This window comes from Ascaphus truei, unplaced genomic scaffold, assembly GCF_040206685.1.
Source record: "Ascaphus truei isolate aAscTru1 unplaced genomic scaffold, aAscTru1.hap1 HAP1_SCAFFOLD_1046, whole genome shotgun sequence".
NCBI classification, from domain to species: Eukaryota; Metazoa; Chordata; class Amphibia; order Anura; family Ascaphidae; genus Ascaphus; species Ascaphus truei.
Window position 1 is genome coordinate 45,114 of NW_027453911.1, and position 14,045 is coordinate 59,158.

A 14,045-nucleotide genomic window follows, 5' to 3' on the forward strand; every position below is an offset into this window, starting at 1 on the left:
GTTTTCATCATAACTTTCCTGTCACACATTCTCCATCTCTGTTGCTAACATGTCTTCTTCTTCTATTGATCTGTCTGTGGGTATACATCAGGGCTCTGTTCTGAGATCTCTCTTTCTCTCTACATACTATCATTTGGTGACCTCATCAACTCTTTGTGACAATCCTATAAATAACAAATACAAATATCAGGTCATGGGAATAAGTGATTTGGACATAAAAGTAACATTTTGGAAGTGTGGACAACTAATACATCTTGTAGATTGCCTTTACAGTGTGATGTCATTGATTCAGTAGATTGTGTGCAGACCAGGACTGCAGTACAGTGTCACTCACATGGATGACTTGCGTGGTAGAAGCTCAAGAACAAGGATGTCAAACTCCAGTCCTCGAGGGCAGCAAACAGGCCAGGTTTTCAGGATATCCCTACTGAAAACCTGGCCTGTTTGGGACCCTCGAGGACTGGAGTTTGACATGCATGCTCTAGAAGGAGCACAGCTGTGGGTGGGAGGTGGATTTGCTTTGCATCAAATGGTTTGGAGCAAGGTTTATTGTATGTATTATCATAATAACAATGCTTAACTTTTATTTCAGGAGGGATGACTGCAGAACAGAAGTGAATATTGAAGCCATGTGTTCCTTTTCTTGCAAAAGAGAAAATTTGAAGGACAGTTGAAGAGAAGGAAAATTACTACACAGAGACAGATAAGCAATGTGTATATTTCTCATTTACCATTTAGTATTTGTCGTTTTATTGACTCCACACAATCCGGCTGCTACGGGTTTCACATTGAATATTTTCATCTCTACTCTACCCCTTCCTGTGATCTGAACCATGCAAGTTTTCGTTGATTCAATACATCATGAGTAGAGGGTGGCTACAGTATGAAGTAAAGACCCAAGGACCACATCTACTACCATTCATAACAAGAACATGTGCAGTAGCGCACAGCTGCAGTTCTATGTGATTGTTATGAAAGGTTGAGGTGGTTCAATTCTATGAATCTGGAGTGGGATGGATCCTGTTTGCATCATATGGTTTCATCTAGGCCAGTAGATTATATAACTCTCAGTACAGGTTACACATGGCATCAGTATTAGTGATTTAAAGAGGAGGAAAGCTTCAATGTGGAGAACAAAGCCAAGTAATGTTGAAGTTACTCCTTTTACCATTTACTTGGTCAGTCTGTACTGTCTACTCTCCACACAGCTGCTAAGGATCTTCCATTTTAAATACTTTCACCTCCTATTCTGCACTGCTTTGCTGCCCATTATTCAGAGATGCGTTCCAGTCATGTTTAGCACTCTGAATCTCTCTGCAGTCATTGGTTCAGCACATCATGGGTAGAGCATGGCTACAGATACAGCAAGCTATTATTATTTTACCGGCTGATCACCCATAATATTGCATTAAAACATAGAATATCACTTAATTTCCAAAAGATTCAGTGATGCTGATAATGCAGAATCTCACAACATTTCCCATCATAATGCCATAATGCACAAGTGGGAGAAATAATCCTTGCTATATCTGTACATTGTGTGACGTATTACCTCAATGACCAATGAGAGCAAGTACATCTTCTGTATAGAGCGGCTGTGTTTATGATGCAGTTATTGATCATCATTGACATAATCACAAGAATCTTATGCAAAGGGAAATTGTCCGCAGCGAAGTGAGATTTCAGCCCCCAAACGTCTGTAATATTAATGCAATGTCTTACTTTTGTTGCAGTGAACACTGAAGAGACGGATCTACTACAACACTGTACAGAATGAGCATACGCTACAAGCAGCAAAATGATCTTGCAGTTGACAGTATGTTGTTCTGGTAATGTGCACAATTATTATTTATGGGCTACACACCACAGTGCTGGACATATTCTGTTAACTTCAACTCTACTCCTAACATGGAGATGTCTTCCTGGTGTTACTGATTCAGTACATCATATGCACAGTGTGGTTATGATATGATGGATTGATTTAATGAACCCACCAACCAATGATGACATCTGCATCATCTTCTGTAAAGTGCAGCTACAGCATGATATTATCAGCATTTGGTGCGGTATAATCAGAGGTATCTATGTGCTTTTGTGCCTGTTTTAAGTCCTCCAGCTTAACGCCCCTACACCTCCCACTACACAGGCATACTTACTTATGCATACACTGACATCTGGCATACCTACACACACCCCAGGGCCACTTCCTTCCCCTGATGTCAGGGAGAGGATGGGCATGCAGAGTGCAGTAAGTCTCCACGTTACTCTGGCCAACAGTCTTGGCCTACCTCCAGCATCTGTCACCCACAACATCTGTTCCCTCCTTGTAAAGTGCTGAACTATCTCACCTGGGTCAGTGCTATAGCTGATCACAGTGCCCGATCAGGATGTCACTGTGACAGGCAGCAGTGCAGATTGACCGGTCAATCAATGCAGTGCCGCAACATATGCACTAAATGAGATTTCCGTGCCCCCAGTCAGGTTACTCCCTGGGCAGTGACCCTGCTCACACCCTCCCCTAGTTCCACCTCTGATCACAATTATCTCTCTTGGAGAGTGTAGCAAATTGGAGTTGGGGGAATCTCACCTCTGCCATGCATGGTCACAATCTGGGCACAGGACCCAAATAGTGGGCAATGTGGCACTTCTTACAGTAGAGAATAAGTAACTTTATTCTTTACTTGTGTATTAAGGACCTTATTTGCATTAAATTCAGTCCACATGGGACCAAGACTTTCTGGCTTACTGAACAAAGTGGAATTGTTTCGTAGAGGGTGGAGAATTGTATTTTATCTGAAATTACCCCCTCTGCACAAAATACAAACAATTATACCCATACAAGTACCTTGTGGAAGTTGTTGCCCTCTATCTTCCTGTGGTCTCTCCCTGTTTCTCACCGTGCCTCCTCCCATTTCCTTGCACCTCTGCGTCTCCGCATATATCCCTATACTCAGAGCCGGCTCCGGTCAGTGACATGGGATGCCCAAATATGAGCATACCCATATATGGGCATCCATGCCACTGACCGGAGCCCGCTCTGTTGCGGATATGGAGAGAGACTGGGAGATTTACATCCCCTTATAATTCATATGGTGCATAGTACCGGCACGTATTGTTTTACCGGTACTGTGTACCTTCCTACTTTCACACTGGTACAGTATATGCTGCAGTGGGACTGAGAGGGATATATTGGTAACACATAGTCATTGTTGGGGGAATTCAATCCATTTTGAAAATAGTAATGAAATGTTTTTTACTTTTCTTTTTTTTCAGTAATGAAGAATGAAACATTTCTGTTAAAATTGAATTGGAGGTGAACTGGATTCATCATCAACTCTGCACCAGTGTGAATTGATGTTCTTTAATGTTCTGATAAGGTACATGCAACATCTCTTCCTCAACCCCTGCACCACTCTCTGCCTCTTGCCTCTCTCTCTCCACCTCCCTGCTAAGCGTATTAACCCATCTAATGTAATCCACATTCCATGTCTCACTTTACTCTTCACTTCTCACGTGCCCTCTGGAATGACTGCTCTCTGACTAACAAGGTCTATTTGTACATGACCTCTTCTGCTCTCATCATCCACCACCTCTCATTCCCCTCACCCCTGTCCTACTCGATACCTCAGCTTAATTGAACTCTCTCCTCTGACATCTACCCTTATCTCTAACCTCTCCTCACTTTCTGCTTAAACTAACTATCTTGTTAACTTTTACAATGCTATCATCTCCTCCTCCTCCCTCCTCCTCCTCCCTCCTCCATCATATATATGCCCCTTCTAGGCTCTGACACACTCATCCCTCTAAGGCCATGATTATCATGGGCACATGCTTGGTCATCCACAGTGTGTGCGAGCGATGCAGAGCCGCCTCGGACCTCAGTGCAGGGATTGCTGCATACCCCCAGCATCTGTCACCCACAAACAATACACACACTAATACTCCCCACAATACACACTATAATACCTCCTCAATACTAATCTCCCCAATAATATTATAGCTCCAAACACAATATACACAACACCCTTACACAAGATACACAATCTAGTACTCTCCTCTGCACCTCTACACACAATATAATACTCCCACACACACAATATACACACTACCCTCCTACCCCCATAAAATACAACCAATAATACACACACACTTTGTGGATGTTGGGACCAGCTCCCGGCATGCACCAGTGAAAGAGAGAGGCCCGCAGAAGCTCGGAAGAACTCCCTCCATCCGTGCCTTCCTCCGTTTCACATCTTCTCCCTGTCTCTCTCCCTCCCTTTCCTTGCATCTCCCTGCGTCTTTACGTATACCCAGTCAGTGACGGCTCTGGTCACGTGATGCCTTAATATGGGCTTATCCATATATGTTCATCCACGTCACTAATGTGATGCCCGCACTGTTGCGGAGCTGGTACTTACGACGGGCACTTATTGTTTTATCAGTACTGCGTACCTGACTCTACCGGCCTACTTTCAACACTAGTACAATATGTGCTTCACTACGAGTGAGTGGGGAATATTGGCATCACACAGTCACTGTTGAATATGCCATTCAATCCATTTTGAAAATAGTAATGCAATGTGGTTTTGTTTTGTTTGCTTTTTGCAGTAATGAAGAATGGAAAAGTTATATTAAAATTAAATTGGAGGGGGACTAGATTCAGCATTTCATCATGAACTCTGCACTTGTGAGAATTTAACTTCTTGAATACCCTGACAGGTACACGCAACATTAAGACTATAATCTGCTGTGCAAGCTTTCGTGCTATACCTCCCCCTCAGGTTTTGATTTATACATTTGCTCCCTCAATTCATGTCCTCTAATATTTGAATGCTCTCTCCTAGCATTTTCTCTTTACCACAGAACGTCATCCCAATGTAACCTCTCTCTTGTTCTTTCTGCTTGCTGTTTCCTCACTCCTCTGTTAAACTTTTCTAATTTCTCTAACTTCCACACTCCTGCTTTTATCCACATGTTCTCCTCTTTCCTTCCCCTACCTTTGCATGTGTCTACACACTGCACCATTTGTACAGACCTCTATTGCAGCTATTTCTGCACTGCTCAATGAAAAGCACTCTTTAATATCCTATTCTCTGTGCCCCCTCTCTCTGCGCCCCCTCTTTTGGCGCCTCCTCTCTCTGCGCCCCCTCTCTCTGCGCCTATCTGTCTCATTCTCTCTACGTCCCTCTCTCTCTACATAGAGCTATCTCTGTCTCTCTCTACACCTATCTCTGTGTCTCCTTCTATGTTTGCTGATGTGTGGGATATCTCTTATAATCTTGAACCTGCTCATATACACATCGGGCCTCCCTGCCTCTGCCTCCCTGCTAAGAGTGTTAACCTATCTAATGTAATCCACATTCCTTTCCTTACTTTTCTCTTCCCTTCTCCTATGCCATCTGGAATGCCCGTTCTCTGACTAACAAGGCTCTAGTTGTACATGACCTCTTCTGCTCTCATCATTCACAATCAGTCATTCCCCTCACCCCATCTTACCTGTCCCACTGATTTTCCTCTGCTTAATTAAACTCTCCTCTGACATCTACTCTAACCTCTCTCTCTCTTTCCGCTTAAACTAACAATCTTATTAACTCTTACAATGCTATCCTCCTATCTATATGCCCCCTCTAGGCTCTGACACACTTGTCCCTCTAGCCCACACCCTTGGCTAAATTCCCAAACATGTTCATCACACTTCCACTCGCTGTTCTTAATGCCTATGAAGGAAATCACACAATTGATATTTGATTTTTCTACAGTAAAAATGTCTCCAGTCCTGTATAAAGCTGCTCTCTGGGGCCAAACCACACTACTTTTTTTTCACATTCATCAACACTCAAATTTAATTTACGCTGTCTTTTTTTCCCTGTATTTGACTCCCTCCACTAACCTTCTCCTCACACTTGCCATCCTTCCTTCACTTCTCCTCAAGCATTTGACTACTTCAGAGGCAAGGTGGATGCCACCCACAAGGAGATTCCTTCTGTCCCTTCCCCCTTCTCTCCTTCTACCTAATTCTCCTTCTGCATTTGACTCCTTTTCTTCTCTTACAGAGCTGGAAGCTAATCATCTTCTCTTCTCCCTCTACCACATGCCCTCTAGATCGTATCCCCTCACACCTTACTGCATCTCTTAGTCCCCACTCTCACCCACATCTTCAATTCCTCCCTATTCTCTGGCTCTTTACCCTCTTACTTTAAGCCTGTAGTGGTCACCCTTTTCTCAGAAACAACCTACACCCTATGTGCCTTACTAACTACCGCCCTGTATCCCTCCTGCTGTTTGTCTCCTAATTGCTAGAATGTCAACATTCTTAAATCACATTCCCTCCTGGATCCTTTACAACCTGCCTTTCGTACAGCTCGTTCTACAGACTGTGCTTAAAGCAAATTCCCAAGGTCACTTTTCCCTACTAATCCTACTTGATCTATCTGCTGCGTTTGATGCTCTCAATCACTCTCCTCCTTCATATTCTAAACTCTCTCTTGGTATCCGTAACACAGTTCTATCCTGGTTTTCATCATAACTTTCCTGTCACACATTCTCCATCTCTGTTGCTAACATGTCTTCGTCTTCTATTGATCTGTCTGTGGGTATACATCAGGGCTCTGTTCTGAGATCTCTCTTTCTCTCTACATACTATCATTTGGTGACCTCATCAACTCTTTGTGACAATCCTATAAATAACAAATACAAATATCAGGTCATGGGAATAAGTGATTTGGACATAAAAGTAACATTTCGGAAGTGTGGACAACTAATACATCTTGTAGATTGCCTTTACAGTGTGATGTCATTGATTCAGTAGATTGTGTGCAGACCAGGACTGCAGTACAGTGTCACTCACATGGATGACTTGCGTGGTAGAAGCTCAAGAACAAGGATGTCAAACTCCAGTCCTCGAGGGCAGCAAACAGGCCAGGTTTTCAGGATATCCCTACTGAAAACCTGGCCTGTTTGGGACCCTCGAGGACTGGAGTTTGACATGCATGCTCTAGAAGGAGCACCGCTGTGGGTGGGAGGTGGATTTGCTTTGCATCAAATGGTTTGGAGCAAGGTTTATTGTATGTATTATCATAATAACAATGCAATGCTTAACTTTTATTTCAGGAGGGATGACTGTAGAACAGAAGTGAATATTGAAGCCATGTGTTCCTTTTCTTGCAAAAGAGAAAATTTGAAGGACAGTTGAAGAGAAGGAAAATTACTACACCGAGACAGATAAGCAATGTGTATATTTCTCATTTACCATTTAGTATTTGTCGTTTTATTGACTCCACACAATCCGGCTGCTACGGGTTTCACATTGAATATTTTCATCTCTACTCTACCCCTTCCTGTGATCTGAACCATGCAAGTTTTCGTTGATTCAATACATCATGAGTAGAGGGTGGCTACAGTATGAAGTAAAGACCCAAGGACCACATCTACTACCATTCATAACAAGAACATGTGCAGTAGCGCACAGCTGCAGTTCTATGTGATTGTTATGAAAGGTTGAGGTGGTTCAATTCTATGAATCTGGAGTGGGATGGATCCTGTTTGCATCATATGGTTTCATCTAGGCCAGTAGATTATATAACTCTCAGTACAGGTTACACATGGCATCAGTATTAGTGATTTAAAGAGGAGGAAAGCTTCAATGTGGAGAACAAAGCCAAGTAATGTTGAAGTTACTCCTTTTACCATTTACTTGGTCAGTCTGTACTGTCTACTCTCCACACAGCTGCTAAGGATCTTCCATTTTAAATACTTTCACCTCCTATTCTGCACTGCTTTGCTGCCCATTATTCAGAGATGCGTTCCAGTCATGTTTAGCACTCTGAATCTCTCTGCAGTCATTGGTTCAGCACATCATGGGTAGAGCATGGCTACAGATACAGCAAGCTATTATTATTTTACCGGCTGATCACCCATAATATTGCATTAAAACATAGAATATCACTTAATTTCCAAAAGATTCAGTGATGCTGATAATGCAGAATCTCACAACATTTCCCATCATAATGCCATAATGCACAAGTGGGAGAAATAATCCTTGCTATATCTGTACATTGTGTGACGTATTACCTCCATGACCAATGAGAGCAAGTACATCTTCTGTATAGAGCGGCTGTGTTATGATGCAGTTATTGATCATCATTGACATAATCACAAGAATCTTATGCAAAGGGAAATTGTCCGCAGCGAAGTGAGATTTCAGCCCCCAAACGTCTGTAATATTAATGCAATGTCTTACTTTTGTTGCAGTGAACACTGAAGAGACGGATCTACTACAACACTGTACAGGATGAGCATACGCTACAAGCAGCAAAATGATCTTGCAGTTGACAGTATGTTGTTCTGGTAATGTGCACAATTATTATTTATGGGCTACACACCACAGTGCTGGACATATTCTGTTAACTTCAACTCTACTCCTAACATGGAGATGTCTTCCTGGTGTTACTGATTCAGTACATCATATGCACAGTGTGGTTATGATATGATGGATTGATTTAATGAACCCACCAACCAATGATGACATCTGCATCATCTTCTGTAAAGTGCAGCTACAGCATGATATTATCAGCATTTGGTGCGGTATAATCAGAGGTATCTATGTGCTTTTGTGCCTGTTTTAAGTCCTCCAGCTTAACGCCCCTACACCTCCCACTACACAGGCATACTTACTTATGCATACACTGACATCTGGCATACCTACACACACCCCAGGGCCACTTCCTTCCCCTGATGTCAGGGAGAGGATGGGCATGCAGAGTGCAGTAAGTCTCCACGTTACTCTGGCCAACAGTCTTGGCCTACCTCCAGCATCTGTCACCCACAACATCTGTTCCCTCCTTGTAAAGTGCTGAACTATCTCACCTGGGTCAGTGCTATAGCTGATCACAGTGCCCGATCAGGATGTCACTGTGACAGGCAGCAGTGCAGATTGACCGGTCAATCAATGCAGTGCCGCAACATATGCACTAAATGAGATTTCCGTGCCCCCAGTCAGGTTACTCCCTGGGCAGTGACCCTGCTCACACCCTCCCCTAGTTCCACCTCTGATCACAATTATCTCTCTTGGAGAGTGTAGCAAATTGGAGTTGGGGGAATCTCACCTCTGCCATGCATGGTCACAATCTGGGCACAGGACCCAAATAGTGGGCAATGTGGCACTTCTTACAGTAGAGAATAAGTAACTTTATTCTTTACTTGTGTATTAAGGACCTTATTTGCATTAAATTCAGTCCACATGGGACCAAGACTTTCTGGCTTACTGAACAAAGTGGAATTGTTTCGTAGAGGGTGGAGAATTGTATTTTATCTGAAATTACCCCCTCTGCACAAAATACAAACAATTATACCCATACAAGTACCTTGTGGAAGTTGTTGCCCTCTATCTTCCTGTGGTCTCTCCCTGTTTCTCACCGTGCCTCCTCCCATTTCCTTGCACCTCTGCGTCTCCGCATATATCCCTATACTCAGAGCCGGCTCCGGTCAGTGACATGGGATGCCCAAATATGAGCATACCCATATATGGGCATCCATGCCACTGACCGGAGCCCGCTCTGTTGCGGATATGGAGAGAGACTGGGAGATTTACATCCCCTTATAATTCATATGGTGCATAGTACCGGCACGTATTGTTTTACCGGTACTGTGTACCTTCCTACTTTCACACTGGTACAGTATATGCTGCAGTGGGACTGAGAGGGATATATTGGTAACACATAGTCATTGTTGGGGGAATTCAATCCATTTTGAAAATAGTAATGAAATGTTTTTTACTTTTCTTTTTTTTCAGTAATGAAGAATGAAACATTTCTGTTAAAATTGAATTGGAGGTGAACTGGATTCATCATCAACTCTGCACCAGTGTGAATTGATGTTCTTTAATGTTCTGATAAGGTACATGCAACATCTCTTCCTCAACCCCTGCACCACTCTCTGCCTCTTGCCTCTCTCTCTCCACCTCCCTGCTAAGCGTATTAACCCATCTAATGTAATCCACATTCCATGTCTCACTTTACTCTTCACTTCTCACGTGCCCTCTGGAATGACTGCTCTCTGACTAACAAGGTCTATTTGTACATGACCTCTTCTGCTCTCATCCACCACCTCTCATTCCCCTCACCCCTTTCCTACTCGATACCTCAGCTTAATTGAACTCTCTCCTCTGACATCTACCCTTATCTCTAACCTCTCCTCACTTTCTGCTTAAACTAACTATCTTGTTAACTTTTACAATGCTATCATCTCCTCCTCCTCCCTCCTCCTCCTCCCTCCTCCATCATATATATGCCCCTTCTAGGCTCTGACACACTCATCCCTCTAAGGCCATGATTATCATGGGCACATGCTTGGTCATCCACAGTGTGTGCGAGCGATGCAGAGCCGCCTCGGACCTCAGTGCAGGGATTGCTGCATACCCCCAGCATCTGTCACCCACAAACAATACACACACTAATACTCCCCACAATACACACTATAATACCTCCTCAATACTAATCTCCCCAATAATATTATAGCTCCAAACACAATATACACAACACCCTTACACAAGATACACAATCTAGTACTCTCCTCTGCACCTCTACACACAATATAATACTCCCACACACACAATATACACACTACCCTCCTACCCCCATAAAATACAACCAATAATACACACACACTTTGTGGATGTTGGGACCAGCTCCCGGCATGCACCAGTGAAAGAGAGAGGCCCGCAGAAGCTCGGAAGAACTCCCTCCATCCGTGCCTTCCTCCGTTTCACATCTTCTCCCTGTCTCTCTCCCTCCCTTTCCTTGCATCTCCCTGCGTCTTTACGTATACCCAGTCAGTGACGGCTCTGGTCACGTGATGCCTTAATATGGGCTTATCCATATATGTTCATCCACGTCACTAATGTGATGCCCGCACTGTTGCGGAGCTGGTACTTACGACGGGCACTTATTGTTTTATCAGTACTGCGTACCTGACTCTACCGGCCTACTTTCAACACTAGTACAATATGTGCTTCACTACGAGTGAGTGGGGAATATTGGCATCACACAGTCACTGTTGAATATGCCATTCAATCCATTTTGAAAATAGTAATGCAATGTGGTTTTGTTTTGTTTGCTTTTTGCAGTAATGAAGAATGGAAAAGTTATATTAAAATTAAATTGGAGGGGGACTAGATTCAGCATTTCATCATGAACTCTGCACTTGTGAGAATTTAACTTCTTGAATACCCTGACAGGTACACGCAACATTAAGACTATAATCTGCTGTGCAAGCTTTCGTGCTATACCTCCCCCTCAGGTTTTGATTTATACATTTGCTCCCTCAATTCATGTCCTCTAATATTTGAAAGCTCTCTCCTAGCATTTTCTCTTTACCACAGAACGTCATCCCAATGTAACCTCTCTCTTGTTCTTTCTGCTTGCTGTTTCCTCACTCCTCTGTTAAACTTTTCTAATTTCTCTAACTTCCACACTCCTGCTTTTATCCACATGTTCTCCTCTTTCCTTCCCCTACCTTTGCATGTGTCTACACACTGCACCATTTGTACAGACCTCTATTGCAGCTATTTCTGCACTGCTCAATGAAAAGCACTCTTTAATATCCTATTCTCTGTGCCCCCTCTCTCTGCGCCCCCTCTTTTGGCGCCTCCTCTCTCTGCGCCCCCTCTCTCTGCGCCTATCTGTCTCATTCTCTCTACGTCCCTCTCTCTCTACATAGAGCTATCTCTGTCTCTCTCTACACCTATCTCTGTCTCCTTCTATGTTTGCTGATGTGTGGGATATCTCTTATAATCTTGAACCTGCTCATATACACATCGGGCCTCCCTGCCTCTGCCTCCCTGCTAAGAGTGTTAACCTATCTAATGTAATCCACATTCCTTTCCTTACTTTTCTCTTCCCTTCTCCTATGCCATCTGGAATGCCCGTTCTCTGACTAACAAGGCTCTAGTTGTACATGACCTCTTCTGCTCTCATCATTCACAATCAGTCATTCCCCTCACCCCATCTTACCTGTCCCACTGATTTTCCTCTGCTTAATTAAACTCTCCTCTGACATCTACTCTAACCTCTCTCTCTCTTTCCGCTTAAACTAACAATCTTATTAACTCTTACAATGCTATCCTCCTATCTATATGCCCCCTCTAGGCTCTGACACACTTGTCCCTCTAGCCCACACCCTTGGCTAAATTCCCAAACATGTTCATCACACTTCCACTCGCTGTTCTTAATGCCTATGAAGGAAATCACACAATTGATATTTGATTTTTCTACAGTAAAAATGTCTCCAGTCCTGTATAAAGCTGCTCTCTGGGGCCAAACCACACTACTTTTTTTTCACATTCATCAACACTCAAATTTAATTTACGCTGTCTTTTTTTCCCTGTATTTGACTCCCTCCACTAACCTTCTCCTCACACTTGCCATCCTTCCTTCACTTCTCCTCAAGCATTTGACTACTTCAGAGGCAAGGTGGATGCCACCCACAAGGAGATTCCTTCTGTCCCTTCCCCCTTCTCTCCTTCTACCTAATTCTCCTTCTGCATTTGACTCCTTTTCTTCTCTTACAGAGCTGGAAGCTAATCATCTTCTCTTCTCCCTCTACCACATGCCCTCTAGATCGTATCCCCTCACACCTTACTGCATCTCTTAGTCCCCACTCTCACCCACATCTTCAATTCCTCCCTATTCTCTGGCTCTTTACCCTCTTACTTTAAGCCTGTAGTGGTCACCCTTTTCTCAGAAACAACCTACACCCTATGTGCCTTACTAACTACCGCCCTGTATCCCTCCTGCTGTTTGTCTCCTAATTGCTAGAATGTCAACATTCTTAAATCACATTCCCTCCTGGATCCTTTACAACCTGCCTTTCGTACAGCTCGTTCTACAGACTGTGCTTAAAGCAAATTCCCAAGGTCACTTTTCCCTACTAATCCTACTTGATCTATCTGCTGCGTTTGATGCTCTCAATCACTCTCCTCCTTCATATTCTAAACTCTCTCTTGGTATCCGTAACACAGTTCTATCCTGGTTTTCATCATAACTTTCCTGTCACACATTCTCCATCTCTGTTGCTAACATGTCTTCGTCTTCTATTGATCTGTCTGTGGGTATACATCAGGGCTCTGTTCTGAGATCTCTCTTTCTCTCTACATACTATCATTTGGTGACCTCATCAACTCTTTGTGACAATCCTATAAATAACAAATACAAATATCAGGTCATGGGAATAAGTGATTTGGACATAAAAGTAACATTTCGGAAGTGTGGACAACTAATACATCTTGTAGATTGCCTTTACAGTGTGATGTCATTGATTCAGTAGATTGTGTGCAGACCAGGACTGCAGTACAGTGTCACTCACATGGATGACTTGCGTGGTAGAAGCTCAAGAACAAGGATGTCAAACTCCAGTCCTCGAGGGCAGCAAACAGGCCAGGTTTTCAGGATATCCCTACTGAAAACCTGGCCTGTTTGGGACCCTCGAGGACTGGAGTTTGACATGCATGCTCTAGAAGGAGCACCGCTGTGGGTGGGAGGTGGATTTGCTTTGCATCAAATGGTTTGGAGCAAGGTTTATTGTATGTATTATCATAATAACAATGCAATGCTTAACTTTTATTTCAGGAGGGATGACTGCAGAACAGAAGTGAATATTGAAGCCATGTGTTCCTTTTCTTGCAAAAGAGAAAATTTGAAGGACAGTTGAAGAGAAGGAAAATTACTACACCGAGACAGATAAGCAATGTGTATATTTCTCATTTACCATTTAGTATTTGTCGTTTTATTGACTCCACACAATCCGGCTGCTACGGGTTTCACATTGAATATTTTCATCTCTACTCTACCCCTTCCTGTGATCTGAACCATGCAAGTTTTCGTTGATTCAATACATCATGAGTAGAGGGTGGCTACAGTATGAAGTAAAGACCCAAGGACCACATCTACTACCATTCATAACAAGAACATGTGCAGTAGCGCACAGCTGCAGTTCTATGTGATTGTTATGAAAGGTTGAGGTGGTTCAATTCTATGAATCTGGAGTGGGAT

At 43.2% G+C, this 14,045-nt stretch overlaps 1 long non-coding RNA gene across 1 annotated transcript; it reads left to right on the forward strand.

The window, feature by feature from the left end:
* The first annotated feature begins 589 nt into the window (after positions 1 to 589).
* Positions 590 to 9,888, forward strand: LOC142474999 (uncharacterized). Its single transcript, XR_012790660.1, has 7 exons — positions 590 to 712; positions 1,734 to 1,829; positions 3,274 to 3,377; positions 4,609 to 4,719; positions 7,111 to 7,230; positions 8,251 to 8,346; positions 9,791 to 9,888. It is a non-coding gene; the product is annotated as an uncharacterized LOC142474999 (long non-coding RNA).
* The last annotated feature ends 4,157 nt before the right edge of the window (positions 9,889 to 14,045 follow it).